Consider the following 20,997-nt stretch of genomic DNA (forward strand, 5'->3'; position numbering starts at 1 on the left):
TTGGCACATCAGGGTTACATATTGTATATGGACAATTATTATAACAGTGTAAAAATGTGCAATAATCTTAGACGGTTGGGAACGCATGTCTGTGGGACTCTAAGGAAAAACCGGGGAGAACCTCCTGCCATTAGAGATGTTACCCTCAGCCAGCTGGCACCTGGAGAACGGATAATGCGCCATAAAGATAATGTAATGATAATTGCATGGCGGGACAAAAACATTGTCAGGGTTCTGTCAACTGTACATGACAACAAGATGGTCACGGTCCTGGAGAGGGAAAAGGGGAGGGCGGTCCGACGAGAGCTCATAAAGCCTCAATCCATTGCAGCGTACAACCAGTACATGAACGGGGTCGATAAATTAGACCAGATGATCTCATATTACCCGTTTACACGCAGAACATTCAAGTGGACTAAAAAGTTTATCATGTATTTGTTCAGCATTGCTATGTATAATGCTTTCTGTCTCTTCAAAATCGCCACAAGGGGCACCCCCAAAAGAAAGACTCTGTTATCGTTCCTGGTCAGCATCATCAAGGAATGGGGCAACTTGCGGGAGGTTCAGGTGGGTGCAGAGGGGGAGGTGGGTGCAGAGGGGGGGGAGCAGATGGGAGAGCCGCTGGGTGCAGTGGGGGGGGAGGAAGCCCCTGGAGAGCCGCTGGGTGCAGTGGGGGGGGAGGAAGCCCCTGGAGAGCCGCTGGGTGCAGTGGGGGGGGGGGGGAGCCCCAAGAGCCCAAAGGTCAGCGAGGGTGGGTGCAGTGGGGGGATCCTCTAGGCCACCACGCAGAGACCCTGACAGCAGGCTGTCAGGGCTGCTTAGAAACCATGAGCTGATTAGAATCCCCAAAGCCCCAGGCAGCCGCAAAAAGACACCCCAAAGGCGGTGTCGGGTTTGCAGCGTTCCGGGTCAGCGGCATGAGACGAGCTTCATGTGCAAAGCCTGTGGGGTGCCCCTGCATAGTGGTACTTGTTACCACAAGTACCACACCAGTAGGTTGTACAAGGTTTAATTTTGTTGTGTTTTTTTATGTTTATTTTGACTGAACTTTATATTGTTGTGTTTTTTATGTTTATTTTGACTGAACTTTATATTGTGTATTTTGTGTATTTGTGTATTTTTGTGTATTTTTGTGTATTTTTTGTGTATTTGTGTATTTTGTACGATTATTGCAGTAACTGAAGCAGTAATTGAAGTTTACAGACAACTGTAAAAAGGTTTACATGACTTTCTGCCTCAATCCGTACATAGTGAAAAGAATATGGGACAAGACAGAGTTTCACCGCTCACTTCACAGGGGTGTGATTTTTATTATTACAGTAGAAGTTCACAGACCAAACTGTAAATGGGTTTACATGACTCAGTCCGTATATCCGTGTAGCGAGCTGTAGTGAATACGTAGAGAACAGAGTTGCACCGCTCACTTCACAGGGGTGTGATTTTTATTATTACAGTAGAAAATAAACGTACCAAACATACCAAACTGCAAATAAAAGGTTTACATGACTTTCTGCCTCAGTCCGTATATAGTGAACAGAGTTGCACCGCTCACTTCACATGGGTGTGATTTTTATTATTACAGTAGAAGTTCACAGACCAAACTAAATGGGTTTACATGACTTTCTGCCTCAGTCCGTATATAGTGAACAGAGTTGCACCGCTCACTTCACAGGGGTGTGATTTTTATTATTACAGTAGAAGTTTACAGACAACTGTAAAAAGGTTTACATGACTTTCTGCCTCAATCCGTACATAGTGCAAAGAATATGGGACAAGACAGAGTTTCACCGCTCACTTCACAGGGGTGTGATTTTTATTATTACAGTAGAAGTTCACAGACCAAACTGTAAATGGGTTTACATGACTCAGTCCGTATATCCGTGTAGCGAGCTGTAGTGAATACGTAGAGAACAGAGTTGCACCGCTCACTTCACAGGGGTGTGATTTTTATTATTACAGTAGAAGTTTACAGACAACTGTAAAAAGGTTTACATGACTTTCTGCCTCAATCCGTACATAGTGCAAAGAATATGGGACAAGACAGAGTTTCACCGCTCACTTCACAGGGGTGTGATTTTTATTATTACAGTAGAAGTTCACAGACCAAACTGAAAATGGGTTTACATGACTCAGTCCGTATATCCGTGTAGCGAGCTGTAGTGAATACGTAGAGAACAGAGTTGCACCGCTCACTTCACAGGGGTGTGATTTTTATTATTACAGTAGAAGTTCACAGACCAAACTGTAAATGGGTTTACATGACTCAGTCCGTATATCCGTGTAGCGAGCTGTAGTGAATACGTAGAGAACAGAGTTGCACCGCTCACTTCACAGGGGTGTGATTTTTATTATTACAGTAGAAGTTTACAGACAACTGTAAAAAGGTTTACATGACTTTCTGCCTCAATCCGTACATAGTGAAAAGAATATGGGACAAGACAGAGTTTCACCGCTCACTTCACAGGGGTGTGATTTTTATTATTACAGTAGAAGTTCACAGACCAAACTGTAAATGGGTTTACATGACTCAGTCCGTATATCCGTGTAGCGAGCTGTAGTGAATACGTAGAGAACAGAGTTGCACCGCTCACTTCACAGGGGTGTGATTTTTATTATTACAGTAGAAGTTCACAGACCAAACTGTAAATGGGTTTACATGACTCAGTCCGTATATCCGTGTAGCGAGCTGTAGTGAATACGTAGAGAACAGAGTTGCACCGCACACTTCACAGGGGTGTGATTTTTATTATTACAGTAGAAGTTCACAGACCAAACTGTAAATGGGTTTACATGACTCATACTATATAGTATGTATATGTTGCTATAGGCCTTATTTTGTGAATATTGAGCAGTTCAGGTCCATGTCTTCTATGAAGTTATCTCTGGTGGGCACAAGCTGAATTCAATGACCAATTACTGTCAAAACTGTATATGTGTACAATGTGTACTGTTTTCCTCCTAAAAGTAGACATTCAGGGCTTTCATTCGGTATATGGTTTGTATAGGATATTATTTGTGCTCAATTTTATATCGGTCTTTTGAACTAAAAAAACTGAACTGAAATGTCTGTCAACTTCAGGCCTCCATATCTCTGTTGTTTTTTTTCACGAGCAGCGTGCAGGCAAAAGCAGGTGTTAGAAAAAGGTCAATATCTCCAGAATGGAAGATGGTAGAATCATAATTTTTTTTTTTTAAATTAGTGGACAAGTTGGGCTTTCTTTTGATTTATGCGGTGTGATTCTCGCTATAAGAGGCCCCTCGCTGTGGGCCCCCCAAAAAGCTCAAAAAGCCCATGTTAAGCCTTCAGCACCAGTAAGCCTTGGTCCGCTAGAACCTGTAGCAGTCTATGTGTTAAGTATATTATTAAAGTATATTATTAAAGTATATTATTAAACTATATTAATAAAGTATATTATTAAAGTATATTATTAAACTATATTATTAAACTATATTATTAAACTATATTATTAAACTATATTATTAAACTATAGTATTAAAGTATATTATTAAACTATATTATTAAAGTATATTATTAAACTATATTATTAAGTATATTATTAAACTATATTATTAAACTATAGTATTAAACTATATTATTAAACTATATTATTAAGTATATTATTAAACTATATTATTAAAGTATAGTATTAAAGTATATTTTTAAAGTATATTATTAAACTATATTATTAAACTATATTATTAAACTATATTATTAAACTATATTATTAAGTATATTATTAAACTATATTATTAAACTATATTATTAAACTATAGTATTAAACTATATTATTAAACTATATTATTAAGTATATTATTAAACTATATTATTAAACTATATTATTAAAGTATATTTTTAAAGTATATTATTAAACTATATTATTAAAGTATATTATTAAAGTATATTATTAAAGTATATTATTCAACTATATTATTAAAGTATATTATTAAAGTATATTATTAAAGTATATTATTAAACTATATTATTAAACTATATTATTAAACTATATTATTAAGTATATTATTAAACTATATTATTAAAGTATATTATTAAGTATATTATTAAACTATATTATTAAAGTATATTATTAAAGTATATTATTAAAGTATATTATTAAACTATATTATTAAAGTATATTATTAAAGTATATTATTAAAGTATATTATTAAAGTATATTATTAAAGTATATTATTAAAGTATATTATTAAAGTATATTATTAAACTATATTATTAAACTATATTATTAAACTATATTATTAAACTATATTATTAAAGTATATTATTAAGTATATTATTAAAGTATATTATTAAAGTATATTATTAAAGTATATTATTAAAGTATATTATTAAAGTATATTATTAAAGTATATTATTAAAGTATATTATTAAAGTATATTATTAAACTATATTATTAAAGTATATTATTAAAGTATATTATTAAAGTATATTATTAAGTATATTATTAAAGTATATTATTAAAGTATATTATTAAAGTATATTATTAAACTATATTATTAAACTATATTATTAAACTATATTATTAAACTATATTATTAAACTATAGTATAAAGTATATTATTAAAGTATATTATTAAAGTATATTATTAAACTATATTATTAAACTATATTATTAAGTATATTATTAAACTATATTATTAAACTATATTATTACAGTATATTATTAAACTATATTATTAAAGTATATTATTAAAGTATATTATTAAACTATATTATTAAGTATATTATTAAACTATATTATTAAAGTATATTAATAAAGTATATTATTAAAGTATATTATTAAAGTATATTATTAAACTATATTATTAAGTATATTATTAAACTATATTATTAAAGTATATTATTAAACTATATTAATAAAGTATATTATTAAAGTATATTATTAAAGTATATTATTAAAGTATATTATTAAACTATATTATTAAACTATATTATTAAACTATATTATTAAACTATAGTATTAAAGTATATTATTAAACTATATTATTAAAGTATATTATTAAACTATATTATTAAGTATATTATTAAACAGTAAAAAGGCCTGGTTCACTTTTGCTTAGCTTAGTCTGTAACTTGAAAACTATGTACCGTATGGCCCTATAAACTGTGTTGGGATGAAAGCTAGCCACTTTGAGCAATGTGGGAAGTGCTGGGGCAGTTTGGGACAACAGGGCCAAAATGTCACTTTCACAGTCCCAAAGTGCCATTTTCACAGTAAAAAGGCCTGGTTCACTTTTGCTTAGCTTAGTCTGTAACTTGAAAACTATGTACCGTATGGCCCTATAAACTGTGTTTGGATGAAAGCTAGCCACTTTGAGCAATGTGGGAAGTGCTGGGGCAGTTTGGGACAACAGGGCCAAAATGTCACTTTCACAGTCCCAAAGTGCCATTTTCACAGTAAAAAGGCCTGGTTCACTTTTGCTTAGCTTAGTCTGTAACTTGAAAACTATGTACCGTATGGCCCTATAAACTGTGTTGGGATGAAAGCTAGCCACTTTGAGCAATGTGGGAAGTGCTGGGGCAGTTTGGGACAACAGGGCCAAAATGTCACTTTCACAGTCCCAAAGTGCCGTTTTCACAGTAAAAAGGCCTGGTTCACTTTTGCTTAGCTTAGTCTGTAACTTGAAAACTATGTACCGTATGGCCCTATAAACTGTGTTGGGATGAAAGCTAGCCACTTTGAGCAATGTGGGAAGTGCTGGGGCAGTTTGGGACAACAGGGCCAAAATGTCACTTTCACAGTCCCAAAGTGCCATTTTCACAGTAAAAAGGCCTGGTTCACTTTTGCTTAGCTTAGTCTGTAACTTGAAAACTATGTACCGTATGGCCCTATAAACTGTGTTGGGATGAAAGCTAGCCACTTTGAGCAATGTGGGAAGTGCTGGGGCAGTTTGGGACAACAGGGCCAAAATGTCACTTTCACAGTCCCAAAGTGCCATTTTCACAGTAAAAAGGCCTGGTTCACTTTTGCTTAGCTTAGTCTGTAACTTGAAAACTATGTACCGTATGGCCCTATAAACTGTGTTGGGATGAAAGCTAGCCACTTTGAGCAATGTGGGAAGTGCTGGGGCAGTTTGGGACAACAGGGCCAAAACCCTAACCCTAACCCTAACCCTTTCACAGTCCCAAAGTGCCATTTTCACAGTAAAAAAAAAAAGATTCATTTTGCTTAGCTTAGTCTGTAACTTGAAAACTATGTACCGTATGGCCCTATAAACTGTGTTGGGATGAAAGCTAGCCACTTTGAGCAATGTGGGAAGTGCTGGGGCAGTTTGGGACAACAGGGCCAAAATGTCACTTTCACAGTCCCAAAGTGCCATTTTCACAGTAAAAAGGCCTGGTTCACTTTTGCTTAGCTTTGTCTGTAACTTGAAAACTATGTACCGTATGGCCCTATAAACTGTGTTGGGATGAAAGCTAGCCACTTTGAGCAATGTGGGAAGTGCTGGGGCAGTTTGGGACAACAGGGCCAAAATGTCACTTTCACAGTCCCAAAGTGCCATTTTCACAGTAAAAAGGCCTGGTTCACTTTTGCTTAGCTTAGTCTGTAACTTGAAAACTATGTACCGTATGGCCCTATAAACTGTGTTGGGATGAAAGCTAGCCACTTTGAGCAATGTGGGAAGTGCTGGGGCAGTTTGGGACAACAGGGCCAAAATGTCACTTTCACAGTCCCAAAGTGCCGTTTTCACAGTAAAAAGGCCTGGTTCACTTTTGCTTAGCTTAGTCTGTAACTTGAAAACTATGTACCGTATGGCCCTATAAACTGTGTTGGGATGAAAGCTAGCCACTTTGAGCAATGTGGGAAGTGCTGGGGCAGTTTGGGACAACAGGGCCAAAATGTCACTTTCACAGTCCCAAAGTGCCATTTTCACAGTAAAAAGGCCTGGTTCACTTTTGCTTAGCTTAGTCTGTAACTTGAAAACTATGTACCGTATGGCCCTATAAACTGTGTTGGGATGAAAGCTAGCCACTTTGAGCAATGTGGGAAGTGCTGGGGCAGTTTGGGACAACAGGGCCAAAATGTCACTTTCACAGTCCCAAAGTGCCATTTTCACAGTAAAAAGGCCTGGTTCACTTTTGCTTAGCTTAGTCTGTAACTTGAAAACTATGTACCGTATGGCCCTATAAACTGTGTTGGGATGAAAGCTAGCCACTTTGAGCAATGTGGGAAGTGCTGGGGCAGTTTGGGACAACAGGGCCAAAATGTCACTTTCACAGTCCCAAAGTGCCATTTTCACAGTAAAAAGGCCTGGTTCACTTTTGCTTAGCTTAGTCTGTAACTTGAAAACTATGTACCGTATGGCCCTATAAACTGTGTTGGGATGAAAGCTAGCCACTTTGAGCAATGTGGGAAGTGCTGGGGCAGTTTGGGACAACAGGGCCAAAATGTCACTTTCACAGTCCCAAAGTGCCGTTTTCACAGTAAAAAGGCCTGGTTCACTTTTGCTTAGCTTAGTCTGTAACTTGAAAACTATGTACCGTATGGCCCTATAAACTGTGTTGGGATGAAAGCTAGCCACTTTGAGCAATGTGGGAAGTGCTGGGGCAGTTTGGGACAACAGGGCCAAAATGTCACTTTCACAGTCCCAAAGTGCCGTTTTCACAGTAAAAAGGCCTGGTTCACTTTTGCTTAGCTTAGTCTGTAACTTGAAAACTATGTACCGTATGGCCCTATAAACTGTGTTGGGATGAAAGCTAGCCACTTTGAGCAATGTGGGAAGTGCTGGGGCAGTTTGGGACAACAGGGCCAAAATGTCACTTTCACAGTCCCAAAGTGCCATTTTCACAGTAAAAAGGCCTGGTTCACTTTTGCTTAGCTTAGTCTGTAACTTGAAAACTATGTACCGTATGGCCCTATAAACTGTGTTGGGATGAAAGCTAGCCACTTTGAGCAATGTGGGAAGTGCTGGGGCAGTTTGGGACAACAGGGCCAAAATGTCACTTTCACAGTCCCAAAGTGCCATTTTCACAGTAAAAAGGCCTGGTTCACTTTTGCTTAGCTTAGTCTGTAACTTGAAAACTATGTACCGTATGGCCCTATAAACTGTGTTGGGATGAAAGCTAGCCACTTTGAGCAATGTGGGAAGTGCTGGGGCAGTTTGGGACAACAGGGCCAAAACCCTAACCCTAACCCTTTCACAGTCCCAAAGTGCCATTTTCACAGTAAAAAAAAAAGATTAATTTTGCTTAGCTTAGTCTGTAACTTGAAAACTATGTACCGTATGGCCCTATAAACTGTGTTGGGATGAAAGCTAGCCACTTTGAGCAATGTGGGAAGTGCTAGGGCAGTTTGGGACAACAGGGCCAAAACCCTAACCCTAACCCTAACCCTTTCACAGTCCCAAAGTGCCATTTTCACAGTAAAAAAAAAAAAAAGATTCATTTAGCTTAGCTTAGTCTGTAACTTGAAAACTATGTACCGTATGGCCCTATAAACTGTGTTGGGATGAAAGCTAGCCACTTTGAGCAATGTGGGAAGTGCTGGGGCAGTTTGGGACAACAGGGCCAAAATGTCACTTTCACAGTCCCAAAGTGCCATTTTCACAGTAAAAAGGCCTGGTTCACTTTTGCTTAGCTTAGTCTGTAACTTGAAAACTATGTACCGTATGGCCCTATAAACTGTGTTGGGATGAAAGCTAGCCACTTTGAGCAATGTGGGAAGTGCTGGGGCAGTTTGGGACAACAGGGCCAAAATGTCACTTTCACAGTCCCAAAGTGCCATTTTCACAGTAAAAAGGCCTGGTTCACTTTTGCTTAGCTTAGTCTGTAACTTGAAAACTATGTACCGTATGGCCCTATAAACTGTGTTGGGATGAAAGCTAGCCACTTTGAGCAATGTGGGAAGTGCTGGGGCAGTTTGGGACAACAGGGCCAAAATGTCACTTTCACAGTCCCAAAGTGCCGTTTTCACAGTAAAAAGGCCTGGTTCACTTTTGCTTAGCTTAGTCTGTAACTTGAAAACTATGTACCGTATGGCCCTATAAACTGTGTTGGGATGAAAGCTAGCCACTTTGAGCAATGTGGGAAGTGCTGGGGCAGTTTGGGACAACAGGGCCAAAACCCTAACCCTAACCCTAACCCTTTCACAGTCCCAAAGTGCCATTTTCACAGTAAAAAAAAAAAGATTCATTTTGCTTAGCTTAGTCTGTAACTTGAAAACTATGTACCGTATGGCCCTATAAACTGTGTTGGGATGAAAGCTAGCCACTTTGAGCAATGTGGGAAGTGCTGGGGCAGTTTGGGACAACAGGGCCAAAATGTCACTTTCACAGTCCCAAAGTGCCATTTTCACAGTAAAAAGGCCTGGTTCACTTTTGCTTAGCTTAGTCTGTAACTTGAAAACTATGTACCGTATGGCCCTATAAACTGTGTTTGGATGAAAGCTAGCCACTTTGAGCAATGTGGGAAGTGCTGGGGCAGTTTGGGACAACAGGGCCAAAACCCTAACCCTAACCCTAACCCTTTCACAGTCCCAAAGTGCCATTTTCACAGTAAAAAAAAAAAGATTCATTTTGCTTAGCTTAGTCTGTAACTTGAAAACTATGTACCGTATGGCCCTATAAACTGTGTTGGGATGAAAGCTAGCCACTTTGAGCAATGTGGGAAGTGCTGGGGCAGTTTGGGACAACAGGGCCAAAACCCTAACCCTAACCCCAACCCTTTCACAGTCCCAAAGTGCCATTTTCACAGTAAAAAAAAAAAGATTCATTTTGCTTAGCTTAGTCTGTAACTTGAAAACTATGTACCGTATGGCCCTATAAACTGTGTTGGGATGAAAGCTAGCCACTTTGAGCAATGTGGGAAGTGCTGGGGCAGTTTGGGACAACAGGGCCAAAATGTCACTTTCACAGTCCCAAAGTGCCATTTTCACAGTAAAAAGGCCTGGTTCACTTTTGCTTAGCTTAGTCTGTAACTTGAAAACTATGTACCGTATGGCCCTATAAACTGTGTTGGGATGAAAGCTAGCCACTTTGAGCAATGTGGGAAGTGCTGGGGCAGTTTGGGACAACAGGGCCAAAATGTCACTTTCACAGTCCCAAAGTGCCATTTTCACAGTAAAAAGGCCTGGTTCACTTTTGCTTAGCTTAGTCTGTAACTTGAAAACTATGTACCGTATGGCCCTATAAACTGTGTTGGGATGAAAGCTAGCCACTTTGAGCAATGTGGGAAGTGCTGGGGCAGTTTGGGACAACAGGGCCAAAATGTCACTTTCACAGTCCCAAAGTGCCGTTTTCACAGTAAAAAGGCCTGGTTCACTTTTGCTTAGCTTAGTCTGTAACTTGAAAACTATGTACCGTATGGCCCTATAAACTGTGTTGGGATGAAAGCTAGCCACTTTGAGCAATGTGGGAAGTGCTGGGGCAGTTTGGGACAACAGGGCCAAAATGTCACTTTCACAGTCCCAAAGTGCCGTTTTCACAGTAAAAAGGCCTGGTTCACTTTTGCTTAGCTTAGTCTGTAACTTGAAAACTATGTACCGTATGGCCCTATAAACTGTGTTGGGATGAAAGCTAGCCACTTTGAGCAATGTGGGAAGTGCTGGGGCAGTTTGGGACAACAGGGCCAAAATGTCACTTTCACAGTCCCAAAGTGCCGTTTTCACAGTAAAAAGGCCTGGTTCACTTTTGCTTAGCTTAGTCTGTAACTTGAAAACTATGTACCGTATGGCCCTATAAACTGTGTTGGGATGAAAGCTAGCCACTTTGAGCAATGTGGGAAGTGCTGGGGCAGTTTGGGACAACAGGGCCAAAATGTCACTTTCACAGTCCCAAAGTGCCATTTTCACAGTAAAAAGGCCTGGTTCACTTTTGCTTAGCTTAGTCTGTAACTTGAAAACTATGTACCGTATGGCCCTATAAACTGTGTTGGGATGAAAGCTAGCCACTTTGAGCAATGTGGGAAGTGCTGGGGCAGTTTGGGACAACAGGGCCAAAATGTCACTTTCACAGTCCCAAAGTGCCATTTTCACAGTAAAAAGGCCTGGTTCACTTTTGCTTAGCTTAGTCTGTAACTTGAAAACTATGTACCGTATGGCCCTATAAACTGTGTTGGGATGAAAGCTAGCCACTTTGAGCAATGTGGGAAGTGCTGGGGCAGTTTGGGACAACAGGGCCAAAACCCTAACCCTAACCCTTTCACAGTCCCAAAGTGCCATTTTCACAGTAAAAAAAAAAGATTAATTTTGCTTAGCTTAGTCTGTAACTTGAAAACTATGTACCGTATGGCCCTATAAACTGTGTTGGGATGAAAGCTAGCCACTTTGAGCAATGTGGGAAGTGCTAGGGCAGTTTGGGACAACAGGGCCAAAACCCTAACCCTAACCCTAACCCTTTCACAGTCCCAAAGTGCCATTTTCACAGTAAAAAAAAAAAAAAAGATTCATTTAGCTTAGCTTAGTCTGTAACTTGAAAACTATGTACCGTATGGCCCTATAAACTGTGTTGGGATGAAAGCTAGCCACTTTGAGCAATGTGGGAAGTGCTGGGGCAGTTTGGGACAACAGGGCCAAAATGTCACTTTCACAGTCCCAAAGTGCCATTTTCACAGTAAAAAGGCCTGGTTCACTTTTGCTTAGCTTAGTCTGTAACTTGAAAACTATGTACCGTATGGCCCTATAAACTGTGTTGGGATGAAAGCTAGCCACTTTGAGCAATGTGGGAAGTGCTGGGGCAGTTTGGGACAACAGGGCCAAAATGTCACTTTCACAGTCCCAAAGTGCCATTTTCACAGTAAAAAGGCCTGGTTCACTTTTGCTTAGCTTAGTCTGTAACTTGAAAACTATGTACCGTATGGCCCTATAAACTGTGTTGGGATGAAAGCTAGCCACTTTGAGCAATGTGGGAAGTGCTGGGGCAGTTTGGGACAACAGGGCCAAAATGTCACTTTCACAGTCCCAAAGTGCCGTTTTCACAGTAAAAAGGCCTGGTTCACTTTTGCTTAGCTTAGTCTGTAACTTGAAAACTATGTACCGTATGGCCCTATAAACTGTGTTGGGATGAAAGCTAGCCACTTTGAGCAATGTGGGAAGTGCTGGGGCAGTTTGGGACAACAGGGCCAAAACCCTAACCCTAACCCTAACCCTTTCACAGTCCCAAAGTGCCATTTTCACAGTAAAAAAAAAAAGATTCATTTTGCTTAGCTTAGTCTGTAACTTGAAAACTATGTACCGTATGGCCCTATAAACTGTGTTGGGATGAAAGCTAGCCACTTTGAGCAATGTGGGAAGTGCTGGGGCAGTTTGGGACAACAGGGCCAAAATGTCACTTTCACAGTCCCAAAGTGCCATTTTCACAGTAAAAAGGCCTGGTTCACTTTTGCTTAGCTTAGTCTGTAACTTGAAAACTATGTACCGTATGGCCCTATAAACTGTGTTGGGATGAAAGCTAGCCACTTTGAGCAATGTGGGAAGTGCTGGGGCAGTTTGGGACAACAGGGCCAAAACCCTAACCCTAACCCTAACCCTTTCACAGTCCCAAAGTGCCATTTTCACAGTAAAAAAAAAAGATTCATTTTGCTTAGCTTAGTCTGTAACTTGAAAACTATGTACCGTATGGCCCTATAAACTGTGTTGGGATGAAAGCTAGCCACTTTGAGCAATGTGGGAAGTGCTGGGGCAGTTTGGGACAACAGGGCCAAAACCCTAACCCTAACCCCAACCCTTTCACAGTCCCAAAGTGCCATTTTCACAGTAAAAAAAAAAAGATTCATTTTGCTTAGCTTAGTCTGTAACTTGAAAACTATGTACCGTATGGCCCTATAAACTGTGTTGGGATGAAAGCTAGCCACTTTGAGCAATGTGGGAAGTGCTGGGGCAGTTTGGGACAACAGGGCCAAAATGTCACTTTCACAGTCCCAAAGTGCCATTTTCACAGTAAAAAGGCCTGGTTCACTTTTGCTTAGCTTAGTCTGTAACTTGAAAACTATGTACCGTATGGCCCTATAAACTGTGTTGGGATGAAAGCTAGCCACTTTGAGCAATGTGGGAAGTGCTGGGGCAGTTTGGGACAACAGGGCCAAAATGTCACTTTCACAGTCCCAAAGTGCCATTTTCACAGTAAAAAGGCCTGGTTCACTTTTGCTTAGCTTAGTCTGTAACTTGAAAACTATGTACCGTATGGCCCTATAAACTGTGTTGGGATGAAAGCTAGCCACTTTGAGCAATGTGGGAAGTGCTGGGGCAGTTTGGGACAACAGGGCCAAAATGTCACTTTCACAGTCCCAAAGTGCCGTTTTCACAGTAAAAAGGCCTGGTTCACTTTTGCTTAGCTTAGTCTGTAACTTGAAAACTATGTACCGTATGGCCCTATAAACTGTGTTGGGATGAAAGCTAGCCACTTTGAGCAATGTGGGAAGTGCTGGGGCAGTTTGGGACAACAGGGCCAAAATGTCACTTTCACAGTCCCAAAGTGCCATTTTCACAGTAAAAAGGCCTGGTTCACTTTTGCTTAGCTTAGTCTGTAACTTGAAAACTATGTACCGTATGGCCCTATAAACTGTGTTGGGATGAAAGCTAGCCACTTTGAGCAATGTGGGAAGTGCTGGGGCAGTTTGGGACAACAGGGCCAAAATGTCACTTTCACAGTCCCAAAGTGCCATTTTCACAGTAAAAAGGCCTGGTTCACTTTTGCTTAGCTTAGTCTGTAACTTGAAAACTATGTACCGTATGGCCCTATAAACTGTGTTGGGATGAAAGCTAGCCACTTTGAGCAATGTGGGAAGTGCTGGGGCAGTTTGGGACAACAGGGCCAAAACCCTAACCCTAACCCTTTCACAGTCCCAAAGTGCCATTTTCACAGTAAAAAAAAAAGATTAATTTTGCTTAGCTTAGTCTGTAACTTGAAAACTATGTACCGTATGGCCCTATAAACTGTGTTGGGATGAAAGCTAGCCACTTTGAGCAATGTGGGAAGTGCTAGGGCAGTTTGGGACAACAGGGCCAAAACCCTAACCCTAACCCTAACCCTTTCACAGTCCCAAAGTGCCATTTTCACAGTAAAAAAAAAAAAAAAGATTAATTTTGCTTAGCTTAGTCTGTAACTTGAAAACTATGTACCGTATGGCCCTATAAACTGTGTTGGGATGAAAGCTAGCCACTTTGAGCAATGTGGGAAGTGCTGGGGCAGTTTGGGACAACAGGGCCAAAATGTCACTTTCACAGTCCCAAAGTGCCATTTTCACAGTAAAAAGGCCTGGTTCACTTTTGCTTAGCTTAGTCTGTAACTTGAAAACTATGTACCGTATGGCCCTATAAACTGTGTTGGGATGAAAGCTAGCCACTTTGAGCAATGTGGGAAGTGCTGGGGTAGTTTGGGACAACAGGGCCAAAATGTCACTTTCACAGTCCCAAAGTGCCATTTTCACAGTAAAAAGGCCTGGTTCACTTTTGCTTAGCTTAGTCTGTAACTTGAAAACTATGTACCGTATGGCCCTATAAACTGTGTTGGGATGAAAGCTAGCCACTTTGAGCAATGTGGGAAGTGCTGGGGCAGTTTGGGACAACAGGGCCAAAATGTCACTTTCACAGTCCCAAAGTGCCGTTTTCACAGTAAAAAGGCCTGGTTCACTTTTGCTTAGCTTAGTCTGTAACTTGAAAACTATGTACCGTATGGCCCTATAAACTGTGTTGGGATGAAAGCTAGCCACTTTGAGCAATGTGGGAAGTGCTGGGGCAGTTTGGGACAACAGGGCCAAAATGTCACTTTCACAGTCCCAAAGTGCCGTTTTCACAGTAAAAAGGCCTGGTTCACTTTTGCTTAGCTTAGTCTGTAACTTGAAAACTATGTACCGTATGGCCCTATAAACTGTGTTGGGATGAAAGCTAGCCACTTTGAGCAATGTGGGAAGTGCTGGGGCAGTTTGGGACAACAGGGCCAAAACCCTAACCCTAACCCTAACCCTTTCACAGTCCCAAAGTGCCATTTTCACAGTAAAAAAAAAAAGATTCATTTTGCTTAGCTTAGTCTGTAACTTGAAAACTATGTACCGTATGGCCCTATAAACTGTGTTGGGATGAAAGCTAGCCACTTTGAGCAATGTGGGAAGTGCTGGGGCAGTTTGGGACAACAGGGCCAAAATGTCACTTTCACAGTCCCAAAGTGCCATTTTCACAGTAAAAAGGCCTGGTTCACTTTTGCTTAGCTTAGTCTGTAACTTGAAAACTATGTACCGTATGGCCCTATAAACTGTGTTGGGATGAAAGCTAGCCACTTTGAGCAATGTGGGAAGTGCTGGGGCAGTTTGGGACAACAGGGCCAAAATGTCACTTTCACAGTCCCAAAGTGCCGTTTTCACAGTAAAAAGGCCTGGTTCACTTTTGCTTAGCTTAGTCTGTAACTTGAAAACTATGTACCGTATGGCCCTATAAACTGTGTTGGGATGAAAGCTAGCCACTTTGAGCAATGTGGGAAGTGCTGGGGCAGTTTGGGACAACAGGGCCAAAATGTCACTTTCACAGTCCCAAAGTGCCGTTTTCACAGTAAAAAGGCCTGGTTCACTTTTGCTTAGCTTAGTCTGTAACTTGAAAACTATGTACCGTATGGCCCTATAAACTGTGTTGGGATGAAAGCTAGCCACTTTGAGCAATGTGGGAAGTGCTGGGGCAGTTTGGGACAACAGGGCCAAAATGTCACTTTCACAGTCCCAAAGTGCCATTTTCACAGTAAAAAGGCCTGGTTCACTTTTGCTTAGCTTAGTCTGTAACTTGAAAACTATGTACCGTATGGCCCTATAAACTGTGTTGGGATGAAAGCTAGCCACTTTGAGCAATGTGGGAAGTGCTGGGGCAGTTTGGGACAACAGGGCCAAAATGTCACTTTCACAGTCCCAAAGTGCCATTTTCACAGTAAAAAGGCCTGGTTCACTTTTGCTTAGCTTAGTCTGTAACTTGAAAACTATGTACCGTATGGCCCTATAAACTGTGTTGGGATGAAAGCTAGCCACTTTGAGCAATGTGGGAAGTGCTGGGGCAGTTTGGGACAACAGGGCCAAAACCCTAACCCTAACCCTTTCACAGTCCCAAAGTGCCATTTTCACAGTAAAAAAAAAAGATTAATTTTGCTTAGCTTAGTCTGTAACTTGAAAACTATGTACCGTATGGCCCTATAAACTGTGTTGGGATGAAAGCTAGCCACTTTGAGCAATGTGGGAAGTGCTAGGGCAGTTTGGGACAACAGGGCCAAAACCCTAACCCTAACCCTAACCCTTTCACAGTCCCAAAGTGCCATTTTCACAGTAAAAAAAAAAAAAAGATTCATTTAGCTTAGCTTAGTCTGTAACTTGAAAACTATGTACCGTATGGCCCTATAAACTGTGTTGGGATGAAAGCTAGCCACTTTGAGCAATGTGGGAAGTGCTGGGGCAGTTTGGGACAACAGGGCCAAAATGTCACTTTCACAGTCCCAAAGTGCCATTTTCACAGTAAAAAGGCCTGGTTCACTTTTGCTTAGCTTAGTCTGTAACTTGAAAACTATGTACCGTATGGCCCTATAAACTGTGTTGGGATGAAAGCTAGCCACTTTGAGCAATGTGGGAAGTGCTGGGGCAGTTTGGGACAACAGGGCCAAAATGTCACTTTCACAGTCCCAAAGTGCCATTTTCACAGTAAAAAGGCCTGGTTCACTTTTGCTTAGCTTAGTCTGTAACTTGAAAACTATGTACCGTATGGCCCTATAAACTGTGTTGGGATGAAAGCTAGCCACTTTGAGCAATGTGGGAAGTGCTGGGGCAGTTTGGGACAACAGGGCCAAAATGTCACTTTCACAGTCCCAAAGTGCCGTTTTCACAGTAAAAAGGCCTGGTTCACTTTTGCTTAGCTTAGTCTGTAACTTGAAAACTATGTACCGTATGGCCCTATAAACTGTGTTGGGATGAAAGCTAGCCACTTTGAGCAATGTGGGAAGTGCTGGGGCAGTTTGGGACAACAGGGCCAAAACCCTAACCCTAACCCTAACCCTTTCACAGTCCCAAAGTGCCATTTTCACAGTAAAAAAAAAAAGATTCATTTTGCTTAGCTTAGTCTGTAACTTGAAAACTATGTACCGTATGGCCCTATAAACTGTGTTGGGATGAAAGCTAGCCACTTTGAGCAATGTGGGAAGTGCTGGGGCAGTTTGGGACAACAGGGCCAAAATGTCACTTTCACAGTCCCAAAGTGCCATTTTCACAGTAAAAAGGCCTGGTTCACTTTTGCTTAGCTTAGTCTGTAACTTGAAAACTATGTACCGTATGGCCCTATAAACTGTGTTGGGATGAAAGCTAGCCACTTTGAGCAATGTGGGAAGTGCTGGGGCAGTTTGGGACAACAGGGCCAAAACCCTAACCCTAACCCTAACCCTTTCACAGTCCCAAAGTGCCATTTTCACAGTAAAAAAAAAAAGATTCATTTTGCTTAGCTTAGTCTGTAACTTGAAAACTATGTACCGTATGGCCCTATAAACTGTGTTGGGATGAAAGCTAGCCACTTTGAGCAATGTGGGAAGTGCTGGGGCAGTTTGGGACAACAGGGCCAAAACCCTAACCCTAACCCCAACCCTTTCACAGTCCCAAAGTGCCATTTTCACAGTAAAAAAAAAAAGATTCATTTTGCTTAGCTTAGTCTGTAACTTGAAAACTATGTACCGTATGGCCCTATAAACTGTGTTGGGATGAAAGCTAGCCACTTTGAGCAATGTGGGAAGTGCTGGGGCAGTTTGGGACAACAGGGCCAAAATGTCACTTTCACAGTCCCAAAGTGCCATTTTCACAGTAAAAAGGCCTGGTTCACTTTTGCTTAGCTTAGTCTGTAACTTGAAAACTATGTACCGTATGGCCCTATAAACTGTGTTGGGATGAAAGCTAGCCACTTTGAGCAATGTGGGAAGTGCTGGGGCAGTTTGGGACAATAGGGCCAAAATGTCACTTTCACAGTCCCAAAGTGCCATTTTCACAGTAAAAAGGCCTGGTTCACTTTTGCTTAGCTTAGTCTGTAACTTGAAAACTATGTACCGTATGGCCCTATAAACTGTGTTGGGATGAAAGCTAGCCACTTTGAGCAATGTGGGAAGTGCTGGGGCAGTTTGGGACAACAGGGCCAAAATGTCACTTTCACAGTCCCAAAGTGCCGTTTTCACAGTAAAAAGGCCTGGTTCACTTTTGCTTAGCTTAGTCTGTAACTTGAAAACTATGTACCGTATGGCCCTATAAACTGTGTTGGGATGAAAGCTAGCCACTTTGAGCAATGTGGGAAGTGCTGGGGCAGTTTGGGACAACAGGGCCAAAATGTCACTTTCACAGTCCCAAAGTGCCGTTTTCACAGTAAAAAGGCCTGGTTCACTTTTGCTTAGCTTAGTCTGTAACTTGAAAACTATGTACCGTATGGCCCTATAAACTGTGTTGGGATGAAAGCTAGCCACTTTGAGCAATGTGGGAAGTGCTGGGGCAGTTTGGGACAACAGGGCCAAAACCCTAACCCTAACCCTTTCACAGTCCCAAAGTGCCATTTTCACAGTAAAAAAAAAAGATTAATTTTGCTTAGCTTAGTCTGTAACTTGAAAACTATGTACCGTATGGCCCTATAAACTGTGTTGGGATGAAAGCTAGCCACTTTGAGCAATGTGGGAAGTGCTAGGGCAGTTTGGGACAACAGGGCCAAAACCCTAACCCTAACCCTAACCCTTTCACAGTCCCAAAGTGCCATTTTCACAGTAAAAAAAAAAAAAAAGATTAATTTTGCTTAGCTTAGTCTGTAACTTGAAAACTATGTACCGTATGGCCCTATAAACTGTGTTGGGATGAAAGCTAGCCACTTTGAGCAATGTGGGAAGTGCTGGGGCAGTTTGGGACAACAGGGCCAAAATGTCACTTTCACAGTCCCAAAGTGCCATTTTCACAGTAAAAAGGCCTGGTTCACTTTTGCTTAGCTTAGTCTGTAACTTGAAAACTATGTACCGTATGGCCCTATAAACTGTGTTGGGATGAAAGCTAGCCACTTTGAGCAATGTGGGAAGTGCTGGGGTAGTTTGGGACAACAGGGCCAAAATGTCACTTTCACAGTCCCAAAGTGCCATTTTCACAGTAAAAAGGCCTGGTTCACTTTTGCTTAGCTTAGTCTGTAACTTGAAAACTATGTACCGTATGGCCCTATAAACTGTGTTGGGATGAAAGCTAGCCACTTTGAGCAATGTGGGAAGTGCTGGGGCAGTTTGGGACAACAGGGCCAAAATGTCACTTTCACAGTCCCAAAGTGCCGTTTTCACAGTAAAAAGGCCTGGTTCACTTTTGCTTAGCTTAGTCTGTAACTTGAAAACTATGTACCGTATGGCCCTATAAACTGTGTTGGGATGAAAGCTAGCCACTTTGAGCAATGTGGGAAGTGCTGGGGCAGTTTGGGACAACAGGGCCAAAATGTCACTTTCACAGTCCCAAAGTGCCGTTTTCACAGTAAAAAGGCCTGGTTCACTTTTGCTTAGCTTAGTCTGTAACTTGAAAACTATGTACCGTATGGCCCTATAAACTGTGTTGGGATGAAAGCTAGCCACTTTGAGCAATGTGGGAAGTGCTGGGGCAGTTTGGGACAACAGGGCCAAAACCCTAACCCTAACCCTAACCCTTTCACAGTCCCAAAGTGCCATTTTCACAGTAAAAAAAAAAAGATTCATTTTGCTTAGCTTAGTCTGTAACTTGAAAACTATGTACCGTATGGCCCTATAAACTGTGTTGGGATGAAAGCTAGCCACTTTGAGCAATGTGGGAAGTGCTGGGGCAGTTTGGGACAACAGGGCCAAAATGTCACTTTCACAGTCCCAAAGTGCCATTTTCACAGTAAAAAGGCCTGGTTCACTTTTGCTTAGCTTAGTCTGTAACTTGAAAACTATGTACCGTATGGCCCTATAAACTGTGTTGGGATGAAAGCTAGCCACTTTGAGCAATGTGGGAAGTGCTGGGGCAGTTTGGGACAACAGGGCCAAAACCCTAACCCTAACCCTAACCCTTTCACAGTCCCAAAGTGCCATTTTCACAGTAAAAAAAAAAAGATTCATTTTGCTTAGCTTAGTCTGTAACTTGAAAACTATGTACCGTATGGCCCTATAAACTGTGTTGGGATGAAAGCTAGCCACTTTGAGCAATGTGGGAAGTGCTGGGGCAGTTTGGGACAACAGGGCCAAAACCCTAACCCTAACCCCAACCCTTTCACAGTCCCAAAGTGCCATTTTCACAGTAAAAAAAAAAAGATTATTTTTGCTTAGCTTAGTCTGTAACTTGAAAACTATGTACCGTATGGCCCTATAAACTGTGTTGGGATGAAAGCTAGCCACTTTGAGCAATGTGGGAAGTGCTGGGGCAGTTTGGGACAACAGGGCCAAAATGTCACTTTCACAGTCCCAAAGTGCCATTTTCACAGTAAAAAGGCCTGGTTCACTTTTGCTTAGCTTAGTCTGTAACTTGAAAACTATGTACCGTATGGCCCTATAAACTGTGTTGGGATGAAAGCTAGCCACTTTGAGCAATGTGGGAAGTGCTGGGGCAGTTTGGGACAACAGGGCCAAAACCCTAACCCTAACCCTAACCCTTTCACAGTCCCAAAGTGCCATTTTCACAGTAAAAAAAAAAAGATTCATTTTGCTTAGCTTAGTCTGTAACTTGAAAACTATGTACCGTATGGCCCTATAAACTGTGTTGGGATGAAAGCTAGCCACTTTGAGCAATGTGGGAAGTGCTGGGGCAGTTTGGGACAACAGGGCCAAAACCCTAACCCTAACCCCAACCCTTTCACAGTCCCAAAGTGCCATTTTCACAGTAAAAGAAAAAAGATTCATTTTGCTTAGCTTAGTCTGTAACTTGAAAACTATGTACCGTATGGCCCTATAAACTGTGTTGGGATGAAAGCTAGCCACTTTGAGCAATGTGGGAAGTGCTGGGGCAGTTTGGGACAACAGGGCCAAAATGTCACTTTCACAGTCCCAAAGTGCCATTTTCACAGTAAAAAGGCCTGGTTCACTTTT

Source organism: Protomyctophum bolini (assembly GCF_963924005.1).
Source record: "Protomyctophum bolini genome assembly, chromosome: 9".
Lineage (NCBI taxonomy): Eukaryota > Metazoa > Chordata > Actinopteri > Myctophiformes > Myctophidae > Protomyctophum > Protomyctophum bolini.